This window comes from Mirounga leonina, unplaced genomic scaffold, assembly GCF_011800145.1.
Source record: "Mirounga leonina isolate KUSES-001 unplaced genomic scaffold, KU_Mleo_1.0 Mir_114, whole genome shotgun sequence".
Taxonomy (NCBI): domain Eukaryota; kingdom Metazoa; phylum Chordata; class Mammalia; order Carnivora; family Phocidae; genus Mirounga; species Mirounga leonina.
Genome location: NW_023270265.1, coordinates 53,211,631 through 53,224,857, shown reverse-complemented (window position 1 = coordinate 53,224,857; position 13,227 = coordinate 53,211,631). Strand labels below are relative to the sequence as shown.

The 13,227-nt window shown below is 56.3% G+C and overlaps 1 non-coding gene across 1 annotated transcript; it reads left to right on the top strand.

The window, feature by feature from the left end:
• Positions 1-2,990: 2,990 nt before the first annotated feature.
• On the top strand, positions 2,991-3,063 carry TRNAK-CUU. The gene has a single exon. It is a non-coding gene; the product is annotated as a tRNA-Lys (tRNA).
• The last annotated feature ends 10,164 nt before the right edge of the window (positions 3,064-13,227 follow it).

The window sequence follows — 13,227 nt, the reverse complement described above, 5'->3', positions numbered from 1 at the left end:
GGATGAGGGGATGAATGAATGAGTGGATGAGGGGATGGATGAATGAGGGCAAGGATGCACTGTCCGGTCCCCACAGTTGGTGGCCAGCATCTGTGGGCCAGTGGCCATTGTAGCAAGTCCCGTGTGCTGGGGAAGCCCTGTGAGCAGACGCTTCTGTGCATCCACCTGGACCCCGAACTGCATGTCTCACGAGGGGTGACAGCTCCGTCCTGGGGGCCCGGGACTCGGGAGCAGGCACATGGTGAGGACCGGACGTGGCCCTTGGCCACACAGCCGTCCTCCCATCCCTGCTCAGCAGCCAGGTGTCCACATGGTGTCATACACCCTGTGATGGTCTCTGTCAGGAGGCTCTCGAGGCAGCAGGTGGCTCTGACTTCTTTCCAGGCTGATGGTCTTTCTCCTGACCCCTCAGAGGACTGGGGCCCTGGAAGGGACAGGGGCCTCCCAGTCGTCTCTGAGGGAGCAGTCCACACCAGCAGACGGTCACAGAACACAGGACCCCACGTGGGCGTCCATCAGCTCCCAGCAGCTCCACTGACTGGCCCCTGTGCTGGGGAAGCGGGTGAGCGGGCGGGGGTGCCCGGTCTTTCTGGGGAAGGCTTTCTGGGGCAGGTGAGGCCTGAGGCCCATGACCCCAGGAGTGGGCTTAGGGCAAGGGGCACGGGGACTGCATAATCAGGCGCGTGTGTAAACAGGAGGCGGGTGGAGGGCTGAGGTGGGGTCAGACTTCAGGGCAGAAGTCAGGTGGGACAGGGAGGGCCCAGGCCTCAGAAGGGGGGGTCTAGTGGACACAGGGACATTGAACAAGGACAGAGGGACAAGGGAGGGCCGGCTGCCTGCATGAGGGTTCCCAGGCTCCTCACGGGCAGTGCCCCAAGCTGGACAGGAGTGGGCGGTGGGGCCTGTCTGGGTGATGGGAGGGGTCAGGCAGCAGTCCCCGAGCCCGTCCTGGTCGATGAGGACCTGCAGGCTGTTCTGACGAGTGTCAGGCCCTGGCGTTTGGAACACACGGGCAAGCCAGGTGGCTGACGGACGCAAAGGTTGCTGCTGATTAATACCGAGCTACCAAAATGCCACAGGGCCTGAGACGTGAGCCCTCCTTGCCTGCAGCGGTAAATGCCGTATCGATCGCCAGCAGGAGCTCCCAGGAAGCTAAAGAGCACGAGCAGAAGCCAGAGACATGCTCCCTCCAGAAGGTCAACCCTCGGCCAGAGGACACCCCGGGCACACCTGAGGGGGAGCCCCGAGGGGCCCTACCCGGCCTGCGTCCACTCTGGGACTTGGGTTCCTGGGACACAGCCCAGCTGGAGACAGACGTGAAGGGGAGTTCTTCACACCCACACCCTGGGGCTGTAACCAGAGTAGCGAGAGCCAGGTCATCCCCGAGCGGTGGCTCTCAGTCGCTCTCTGCAGGGGAGAGAGCAGTATTGGGTCATCAGGGGCCGAGGGCCCGCACACGTCAGGGGCGGCCGGGGCTGGGTGCCGCAACCCCCTTCAGCTACGTCAGAAAGCAAACGGGCATGAGGGGAGCCAAGAAGCTTCTGCTCGCAGATGTCTTCACTCCCCAGGTCTGCGAGGCCTCATTCCACCCAGGACGACAAGCAGGAAACACACCTGCGCACGCACACAAACACACAAATGTGCATGCACACACACAACCCTTCCACGTGTGAGCACACACGCACACACACACGCATGCACACGCCCCCAAATAAAACCCACTTGGGACCTGTAAAAAAAACCCTTCATTCCAAAAGTAGAGGACATGGGGCGCCTGGGTGGCTCAGTCGGCTAAACGTCTGCCTTTGGCTCAGGTCATGATCCCAGGGTCCTGGGATCGAGTCCCGCGTCTGGCTCTCTACTCAGCAGGGAGCCTGCTTCTCCCTCTCACGCACCCCCTGCTTATGCTCCCTCGATCTCTCTTTCTGTCATATAAATAAATAAAACCTAAAAAAAAGAAAAAAATTTAAAAAATAAAGCACAGAATATAACAACCAAGATGAAAATAAAAATCATATTTTACAAAAGATTTTCTAACAGAGAAGTATATATTTCAAAGTATCTGCTTTGAGCTTTCATTAAAGATCAAGAATCAACACGCTGAAGAAATAAGAGGACAAATAAGAGGTCTTAGTGGAATAAGATAAGATTTTTAAAGGCGAGCTGCTGCCTAAATATCATATGGAAATAAAAAGATGGCTGGATGGAAAGAACACAGAGAAACTGGAAGTAAACCTGAGGAATGGAATCTGCATTAGAAATGGGGAAGAGTGTGCATTCCTGCTTCCCAACGCTGGCTCCTGAGGGGGGTGCCAGACGAAGGACACAGTGATGAGGGACATCTTGAAATTTAAAGATATTTTGGTGAGTTTTAAAATTAATTACATGTTGGGGCACCTGGGTGGCTCAGTCGTCTGCCTTCAGCTCAGATCATGATCCCAGGGTCCTGGGATGGAGCCCCGCATTGGGTTCCCGGTTCTGCGGGGAGCCTGCTTCTCCCTCTCCCACTCCGCCTGCTTGTGTTCCTGCTCTCGCTATCTCTCTCTGTCAAATAAATAAATGAAATCTTAAAAAAAAAAATTAAAATTAAAAAAAATCAATTACATGTCAAATGAGTCTAAATAATTGTGTTTTGTTACAAAGCAGAATTAAGTATCAAAAACAATTCTCAAAAAAATCACATAACATAAAAATTATAAGTGAAAAATATACAATGTTAAAATAAATTTGTACCTCTAAAAGAAAGGGGTGATTTTCTAAAAAAAAGAATGGGCTTTTCCAAAATTGCCTTCAGAGGAAATTTGAAGAGTTTAATAGGTGAACAACCATGGAATGAATTTGAAAGTTTGCAAAAGGATTTTTCCCATAAGTGGTGGCAGATTGATACAATTTTATGGGTGGATATTTCAAAATTTTAAGCAACAGATTTTTCCAATTCCATATAAATTGAAAAATGATAAAAATATATATATAAATATTTTCTCAGGGGTGCCTGGCTGGCTCAGTTGGTAGAGTGTGTGACTCTTGATCTCAGGATCATGAGTTCAAGCCCCATGTTGGGCATGGAGCCCACTTTAAAAAAAGAAAGAAAGAAAGAAAGAAACTCTTCCCAATTAATTTTATGAATCTAGTTTAACCCTGATACTGAAGTTTAACAAAGATAGCATTAAAAGAAAAACAATGGTGGGGTGTCTGGGTGGCTCAGGTGGTTAAGTGTCTGACTCTTGATTTTGTCTCAGGTCATGATCTCAGAGTTGTGAGACTGGGCCCTGCGTCGGGCTCCATGCTGGGCACGGAGCCTGCTTAAGATTCTCTCTCTCCCTCTCCCACTGCCCCTTCCCCTTACCTCACTCTCTAAAAAAATAAAATAAAGAAAAGAAAAGAAAGAAAAATTATGGTACAGTCTCAATTATGAACACAGACCTAAGAATTCCAAAAACATTTATAGCAAGTTAAATGCAGTCATTATTTTAAATTAATAATACATTGAGTGCTTGGGATTTATCCCTTGAAGACAATGATCAGCTAAAATTATAAAACCTAAGCTATATCAATAATTTAATTATATCTACAGCACACCTCCACGGCCCTCCCACTCACCGGATTATCTCACTGGGTAAAGAATTCTGGCTCAGAATTTCGGTGGCAGTGTTCTACCACCTTTGCATCTCATTACTTTAAATTGTTAGATTATTTATAGATAAATAAATCTATTTATTATATTAAATATTAGATTTAATATCTAGTTATTAAATAATAATTTAATTATATCTACATATCTAATGCTTTAGTCCCTTAATTCCTCTCACTTCTAGAAATTTTCTGCTCCCCAGAGGCCAATACTTTCAGCTCTTTTAAAAAATTTCTTCATACCTCATACATTTCTAAATAATACATTTCTCCTATCATTGCTTGATTTTTTTTTTTTTATCAGTTTTAGATATTATCTGCTGGCTTCCTAGTTTGGAAGTTTGAAATTCTCTTACATTGCCTCCACCATTATAAAGACCCATGAATTTCTACCCCCCCTCCATTATTTATGGGCTATATCACAATTTTTATTAAATCAAAATTAGTGTATGTGTTATTATATTAGGTAAATGTCATTCTGATCTGAGCTATGAAATATAATTTTATTATATTTCCTTTGTTGGGTAACTTTATATTTTCTCAGAGTTAATAATGGCCTTATTATTCATTAGCTTGATTTTTCTGCCTAAGGTTTGCAAAGCTTCTTGAATCCATGAGCTGATGTTTTTCACTTGTTCTGGAAAATTCTAGCCATTATCTCTTTGCACACTGCTTCTGCCCCATTTCTCTCCTCTCTTTCTGGAACTCTAATTATTAGTACATTAGTACTTTTGAGCATGCTCCATATGTCTTACATGTTTCTCTGTTTTGTTTTTTACCTATCTGTTTTTACTCTCTGTGCTTCAATTTGGGTATTTTCCATTAACCTGGTATCTGGTTCCTCAATCCTGTGTTCTGCTGCTAAGGGCATTGATTGAGTTATTAATTTCACATATTGAATATATGGTTAAAGAATATCCATTTCATCTTTTCATAATTTTTTTAAGTAGGCTTCACACCCAACGTGGAGCCCAACGTGGAGCTCGAACTCACAAACCCTGAGATCAAGACCTGAATTGACATCAAGAGTCGGGCACTTAACTGACTGAGCCACCCAAGCACCCCTTATAGTTTAAATTACAGTTTTTTTTAAAAAAAGATTTCAATTCTCTGGTGAAATTTTCCATCTTTTCGTCAATTTTCTATAATGTATTCGTTGTAGTTATTTTGAAGTCCTTGCCTTCTAACTCTGATGTCCACATCATCTTTGGGTCTACTTCCATTGTCTATTTCTCCACTTAATTATGGGTCATATTTTCTTGCCTCTTCCATGTTTGATAAGTGTTCACTGTAGGCTTCACATTGTGTATAAAAGAACGAGTGAGGTCCAGGGAAGACTATCTTCCACCAGTCTTATCTTGTAGGTGTCTGGCGGTCAGGGCTGAAGCTGGCTGGGCTGACTCACAGCGTGAGGGAGACCCCATCCCAGGCAGGGCTGCATGTCTCACTGGCCTGAGGCTATGAGGGGCCTGACTGCCTTTCTGAGGTTCCAGCCAACTCTCCAGCCTCCTGATTCCTGGCTCCCATCTAGTGAATGTGCTGAGAGGCTGGGGCGTGCTTGCAGGGCTCCCTGCCTGAGGGATGGGATGGCCTGTGCCTCTCAGAACTGCTCAGCCTGGCTCCCAGCCTCCCCTGTGGCCACCGAACTCAGCAACCCCTCTTGGTGTGTTTGAAGCCCCTCCAGGGTCCAGTCTGGCCTTTACTCCAAGCAAGACTGCATGTTTCCCAGGTTTCTCTCTCTCAGCAGTGGCCTCTCGTCTGGGCCCAAACGATGCTCAGCCAGAACCCAGGTGAGGAAATGTCTCTGGGGTACACCCCCGCCTTCAACGCCTTGAGTTTTGTGCTTTCTCTGGCGTTTTCTGCTTGCTGCAGAAGCGTGGGTCTGCTGTGACCCACGACCTCCTACCTGGATGTGGGGGCTCCATTTGCGTGGCTTGCTGAGTCTTCTGGCCCAGTTATGCTCCGAGGCCCCACAGCAGGTCAGTCTCCTGGACCTGGTGTCCTCTCCTCAGGGGTTCTGGAGAAAAGAGGCACGCACACCTCCACGGCCCTCCCACTCACCTGATCATCTCGCTGGGTAAAGAATTCTGGCTCAGAATTTCGGGGACAGTGTTCTACCACCTTCGCATCTCGTTGCTTTAAATTGTTAGAGTTTGACGTCATCCTGTCAAGCTGGGTAGTGTCTGACCGCCCCGCCTGCTCTGAGCTCTCCACCTTCGGATGAGGTCTGGCAGAGGGGAGAGGGGCAGGAGGTGAGAGAGGTGGGAGGAGAAGGAGGCTGGGGAGCTGTCTCCCACCAGCGGCCGGGGGCATGCTGGGTCTCTGACCATCTCTGACCGGGGGTGCAGCCCTGCAGTGGCCTCTCTGCAGACAGCTCCCCGTGGGCTCCCTTGGGCCCAGACGGTCACAGCTACAGGCTCCTGGATTTGCTCTAACCCTGCCCACAGCCGAGTAGCCCTAGTACGAGACCAGGAACGCGGGTCGACTGTTACATTCCGAGTATCGAACCAACATCCCTGGGATAACTGGTTAATTATTTGGAGAAGAAAATCAAGTTATATCCCCGGCCAAGCATCCATATAAATTAATTCCAGATTAGAGAAGTATGAAAAAAGGAGGAAAAATAATCATCCTGTAAATAAAAGATATGTAAGCATTGTGCCAATTTTAAGAAGAACTTTCTAAGCATAAACCTAAAGAAGAGTCATCAAAGGAAAATATGGCTAACTTTCAGTGCGTACCACTCCACGTTTCTCTATGTGCATGTCTTCAATAAATTACAAGCCAAGTGACAAACAGGAAAAAACATTTGCAATAGAAGAAAAGCTCCAAAACTAACAAAAAGTGGAAAATGGGAAAGACTAGGACCCAAGGGTTTCAATAAAATAGATCAAGTGTCTACAGTGAACATGCCTAGAGCCTCTGGGCACCAGAGAAATTAGACAAAAACCAGGTAAGCTTATTCCGCACCAAACCGCCCAATCCTGGTCCCGGGCACATCTGCCCCCACAGGCTCTCCGGGGTGGGTGGGGGGCACTTCCTGCAAGGGGACCCCCCCACACCGGTTCTGATTCTGGGCCCAGCCTCTGCCTTGGGATTTTCCCTTCAGACCTGAAGGGCCCATTAATATGTTTTCCTAAACAAAAAAGCAGTTTCTTTTGGAGACAAAGAGCCCCCCCACCCCCCTGCCCTCATGGGAAGGGAACCAGGCCAGCAGGGCTCACCCCCACCCCGCAGACGCCCTGCCCTCACTGCCCCTGCTCACGCCCCCTCCCCCACCTCCCCCCCATCTGCCCCCAGCCCTCTCTCCACCAGCATCTGGGGCTACAGGGATCCCACTTTGCTGTGGGCTTTCGTGCCAGGGCGTGAGCACCATGGTGCCGGGGACTCGGTCTGACCGGGGCAGGCACCGACCTGGCCAGGAGCAGTCCCGGGGCCAGGATACAGGGAGGCAGCTACAGGGTCCCCAGGGTTCCCTCTGGCCCTGAACGTGGGGCACCCTGGCTTTCTGTGGTTTGACGGAATTCTGCAGTCCTGATACTCGCTTCCAGGGTTGAGGCAGGCAGCACGTGCTGTGGAAGAGAAGGCAAACCCAGGGCAGTCCACAGAGCGTTTACGGAGCAGACACCCAGCGAAGGGGGGCTGGAGCCGCAGAGCTGGACCTGGCGGGGCTCCTCCCGGCCAAGCGGCCATAAACACCTCCCGGGCCAGCAGTGTCCCTTGCCAGAGCATGCGGCCAGTACTCAGCTCGGCCAGAGTTTCTGGGCTGCGACGCGGCTTGGTGACCGCGCTGCCTGCCCCAGGCACACCCAGCCCTTGCCCCGCCGTCGGGGGAGCCACTGGGCAGGGCAGTGTGGGGGTCAGCAGGCCCAGGGAGCCCTCCCTCCGGGGCCAGGACGGAACCGGCGCCGCTGCTGCCCCTGTGGCCCCTTTGGAGCCTGGAGCTCCAATCCTCAGCCGGGCCGCCCCTCTGGCCTCTTCCTCCCTCGGCGGGAGCCACCTGCAAACCAGAGCGGGCTGCAGGCAAGTCACCTGTGCCCGCAGTCGCTTCACCAGCCCTGGGAGGGGGCAATACCCCTCTGAAGACCAGGGGCCCGCAGGCTGCCCCAGGTCACCCTCCCAGGACAGAGCGGGCCGGGCCCAGGACACCCCATCCCCTCCCTGCCCATCCTCGTGCCTTCCAGCTGGGAGGGAGCCCATCCTCACCTGGGAGGCCGGGACCAGCCGTGTCCCCCGGGCCGCTGGGAGCTGCAGGTAACGAGGTGTTGTGTAACCCCCCGTTTTCTCTCTGGGCTTTTCGATTTAATTGAGAGTGTATTTCCAGAAGCAGAATCTGGGCCACGGTGACAGGAGCAGGTCTGAGGGGAGGGACCGAGGCCGGGGTCTCTCCCTCCACAGTTGCACCATTCTCCTCCAAACTCCGGCTGGCAGGGTGCTGGCAGGGTCGGGGGGCATGCTGGGCCCCCCCCACTGAAAGCCCACCTCCTGCGGAACACCGTCTGGGTACAAACCCTGGGAGCAGGGAGCCCACAGACCCTCCTGCCCTCTGGGCCAGCCCTCCTTCTTCTGGATGGTTCCTTCATTAGCAAGTGGCCAGTGCAGGGCACTGTGGTGACTGCCCATGGTCTGGATCTCCTGGCCTCCCTCTCCACTTGTCACCCAGGGTGTCACCTGCTGGGTGCCCTGCCCAGTCCCTGCCTGCAGGTAGCCCCCAGCTCAGCAATAGACACCACAGGACCTTAGCCAGTGGCGGCCGGATGCGGAGGGTCTTTCATTCCGTCCATATGCTGGATTTTCACTGTGGCCCTGCGTCCTCAGGCAGGGCTGACCTCCCCGGACCTCAGTGTCCTCAAGTGCAACAAGAGGGCTGGTCAGACAAAGCCAGGAGCTGCCCAGGGCCCGTCCCCACCTGTGCAGGTGCGCTCCCCTCCGAGGACCAGGGACTCGCCAGGCAGGAGGGGCGCACGGCGGAGCCTGCCATCCGCCTCTAGACAGGCTGGTGGGGGGACATGCGACCTAGAGGCGGATGGCAATCGAGTGCCACTCCTGCTGGCCCGGCAGCCTCCCTCCCAGCGGGGGCGGTGGCCCTCTTTCCCAGGGCCCGCTCCAAGTGGGCCTGGCCCTCGGCCTTCCTGGCGCAGGGTGGGCAGGTGGCCCAGGCTCAGGCGAGCCCGAGCAGGACACCCAAGGAAAGCGTCTTCCTCCTGGGTCTCGAGCCAGGATGGGGTGGGAACTGCGGGGCTGTGTCTGCGCTCCTGGAGGAGGCTGAGCCCCCGGAGCCACCGGACCTGGGCAGCTCCCCGGAGGGAAGCGCATGCCGCTGACGCTCACGGCAGCCGGCTTTTCGGCTTTTCTTCGGGCGGATTAAGGCGGCAGGCAGCCAGGAGCAGGTGAAGGGCGGGCCTTGGGGGTTGCCCACAGCTGGGCCAGGCCACCAATGACATTTTTAGAAAGGATTTGGTATTTGCTATTTCCAAAACGGCATCCAAGTTGTCTCTATGGGAAAGAGCAGAACCTTGACCTCCTTCCCCGTACTTTACAGCTTAGCGCTGTTTTTATTTTGAATTACGCAGTGGTGGGGGGGTGGGGGGCACCCTGATCCTTGGGTGCTAGGGGCCTCCAAGGGTCTTGGTGCAGTCCTGCACGGAGCCCAAGGGGGACCTCCAGACGCAGGCCCCGGGCAGGTGCTGGTGAGCATGCGAGTCAGGCCCACGGAGCAGGAGTGTGGCAGCTCCACGTGGGGGCAGGGCCAGGCGACCAGCAAGCCCAGCACAAACCGTGACCTCTGCCCCCGCCGGGTGGCCCCTGACCCAGCCCCGTCTGTGGGCGGCTCGCGTGGGCGAGTCTGCCGGGGCCACGGCCTGCCCTGTTCCTACAACGGCCTGGCACCATGTCAGGGGTCAGGCACGTGCCCCGCACTCCCAGCCGAGGGCTCGGCTCCTCCTCCCGCGGGGGCCGGTGGTGGGGCCTGGCTTGGCCTGCGGGGAGTCCTGGAAGCTTCCGGCTTCGGTTGGGACAGGCCTGGCTCCCTGGAGTCCAGCCAGAGAAGAAAACCAGATGGGCTTGTTGGGAGCCCAGCCTGGCCCTGCCTCTCCCACCTTCGGGCCAGCAGCGCTGCTCAGAGAAGGAAGGCCGCCATCCTGCCCCCGGGAGGCCTGGGGAAGGATGGGGGTGGGGGGGGTACACCTCGCCCACCATCGGCCACACCCCCCAGCCCACCCGTTCCTCCTGCTCTCGGGGGTGGCGTCCCCACAAACTGCAGGCCCAGGACAGGAGTGGGCTTGTCTGGGGTCAGCTTGACCAGCAGGACAGGTGACCCCCCCTCGGGGCCTGTTTCCCAGTGTGCCTGACTGGCCAGGCCCGCACAGCCACGGCAGGGCAGACCGCTTGGAGGATTCCTGGGGAAGGCCTCCCCTCGGGCTTGGCCCCTCTAGAGGCCGAGGCCAAGGCCAGGCTTGGCCACAGCAAGCCGGTGTTTGTGGCGGCCAGAAAACATGAGGCTCTGGCAGAAGGCAGCCCGTGGCCCTTCCAGAGCGTGTGGGCAGGGCTCCTGCTTAGCCTGCTGGCGGCTGCAGGCGCCCTGCCGAGTGCTGGCCGCCCACCGGGGGTCTGCTGCAAAGCCTGCCGGGACTGTGGGGGCACAGGGAGCTCGGGCTACAGGGGGGCTCGGGGACCTGGGGTTAAGACCTCCTGGCTGGAGTCCAGCCTGCTGTTGAAGGCAGGGTGACCTTGGCACGGGACCCGGCCCTCTTGGTCTCCATCCCCGATTTGCGGTCTGGGCACCATAGATGTCCCTAGACATGCAGTGTGAGATGGCGGCTGGGGGGCTGGTGACCCTCTGCTGGGACCCCATCCCCTTTCCCCAGCCCCAGCCCCACGCCCCCACTTGCTTCTCGGGGAGACGGCTGGGTCTGCAGATGTGGAGATGGCCCTTTTCCTTCCAGGCCTGCAGCCTGCTCCCTGACTGCTGGTCATCTCCGTAGCTTCCCACTGACCGCCTGCCTTGTGTCTGGGCTGTGCAGGGCGCTGAGGACGACCCCCCGCCCCAGGGAGCACAAAGTCCATCGGAGGAGAGAGGCCCAGAGCAGACAAATGAGGGGATTGGGAAGGTGGTCTTGGGGGCACAGGAAAGGGTGGCCCGAGAATGGATGTCTGCCTGCACCTTGGTGCTAGCCCCTGGGCATCGTTGGCGGACATATCAGCCTCATGTTGCACGGGGCCGCAAGCGTCCTTCTTGGGGCCTGTTTATAAGCAAGGATGCCAAGGCCCAAGGGGCAAGGCCTCTGCCAAGTCTGTGAATGAAGAGCTGGGGCCCAGACACCAGGCTTTGTCTCCAGCAGACTCAGGGAGGCGATTCTCAGGGACTATCCTGCCCCCAGACGCTCACCCTGATGCCTGTTGCCATGACCTCACAATCCCAAAGCCCATCCCAGTCCTGAATGCTCCGTGTCTGCAGCCGGAACGCATGACCCCCTCCCTCATTCCACATCCCAGGCCTTGTCCCTGGCCCTGGACCCCAGACTCAGCCCTCTACCGCCTGTGCTGGGGCTGGCCCCCCAAGTCTAAGTGTCCCCGTGAGCTCTCAGGCGCCCTGCTGGCTCTGGCCTTGTCCAGCCCCGGCCAGGTCCAGCTGCAGTTCAGCCTGGACCCTTTAAGAGGAGGCCTGGAACAGGCCCAAGCCATGGAATGGAGGCTGGAGGTGCTGTTCCCCCGCCCCCTGGGTCCCAGCTGGGGCATGCTAGGGGCAGCCTTGGATCAGCCTGATGCCCATCCCACGCCAGCAGCCCAGGCAGGCTCTCCTCTCCCAGACATTTCTAGAAGCTGCCAAGGTCTACTGAGGAAGCCGGAGATGGTGAACGGGCCTTGGGGTCCCCAGCAGTGCGGGTCCACGCTCTGGCTCTGGAGGAGTCAAGGAATGCCATCTTGCCCCATTTTCATGCCATGAGCAAGGACCGCCCATTGGCCGCGGCTTCCTGAGCCACTGTTCCTGGAGGGGCCTGGGAGAGGCCTGTGGACACATTCGGCTTCCTGCTGGCTTCCTTCCGGTGAACATGCTTCCAGATGAAGGTCTGGGCTTTGCCCATGGATCCTGATGGCCACCGTGGTTGGGGCGGATCTGTGGGCTCCCTTCGCCTTGCTGCTGGATGGAGAGTCTTGTCAGGGCGCTAGGCTGTGTCGCTGGGGAGCCGGGCCCGGGGGCAGCCTCTCTAGCCCAGCCCTCCATCTCCGCAGCCCTGTCTTCCTTGCCTGCAGGCTCGCCCTGCCTCCCCCATCGGATTTGTCCCCACGCTGCCCACCATCAATTTCCAAGGTGGCTGAGCCTCAGAGGCAGCAGCAGGCCTCCTGGGTGGGCTGGAATGGGGCTCCGTGGATTCCCAGGACCCCATCAAGTCCCCCCACCCCTCTGTCTAATTTAGAAATGACTAATGAGTCCGCTCCCCCCCAGGGAGGCACCGCCATCTGTCCTGGTTTCAGAGGCTCCTCCTTCTCCTGCGAGGAGACGCTGCAGGTAACCTGATTTCCCCGCAGTCAGAGGAGGCTGGCTGCAGGGATCTGGTGTTGGGGCAGGCAGGCTGGGCCCCCCAGAGGCACGCCCTGTGCCAGGGAACCCACAGGTGCCTCGAGGAGGCTGGCGGGCCCTCCCGCTCTGGGTTGTGCAGATTAATGCATCGCAGTGACATTCCCAGGAGGACCCCAGGTCTCTGCTCCCTGGACCCCCACCAGGGAGGCCGGGACACATACAGCCTCCCTTCAACAGCAAGAGACAGTGATTCTAAGAAGTCTCCAAACAAAGGTGGCCGCCAGCCTGGAGACGCTCCCCGTGGGCAGGCAACCCCTCTCCCCAGGCCCATCCCCTGCAGCGCGACATCCTCTCTGGGCCCCGAGTGCCCATCTGCAATGCCAGGGCAGGGCCCAGCAGCCAGGGAGGTCCTACCCAGGCACATGATACCTGTTCGTTCATTCATTCATTCGCTCATTCATTCATCCCCTCAGCCATGCACTAGTGTTCTGAGCATCTCCACGTGGGTAGCCAAGGTAGTGCTGGGGACACGGAGCAGAACAGTTCATAGCCCTGGGAGCAGAAGGACCCCAGAGCAGGTGGGGAGAGAGGCCTGGGGGCCCAATTGGGAAGGGGAGGGAGAGGCTGGGAGGGCTCCAGGGAGGAGGTGAGGCCTGAGCTGGAGAGCATGGGCTGGGTCTCAGGACAGGAGAGGGACAGGCAGGCCTGGCAGGTTGAGGGCAGAGTCCACTCCTGGGCAGACCCCCAGGTCTCTGTACCCAGTCGGGCCCAGGCCTCTGGGACTTAATGGAGTCCTAACTCTGGTCAGGTTCAGGCTGAAGAGGAAGGCAGGAGGGTCCTACACTGACCTTGGGGAAAGGGAAGCCTGCCCAGACAGTGTGATGGTCAGCTGATGACCACCTGGCCTGCGGCTGCCCCCCCAAGTCAAGGGCGGCGGGGGGAGGGGTGGATGATGGTGCTTGCTCTCCTCTGCCCTCCCCTCCCCAGCAAGGCCGGGTCAGGCCCAGGACAGACCCCCAAGATGTCCCCTCTTGGGTCCTGCCACAGGCCCTCGTAGACAGCTGTCACCCTGCGTC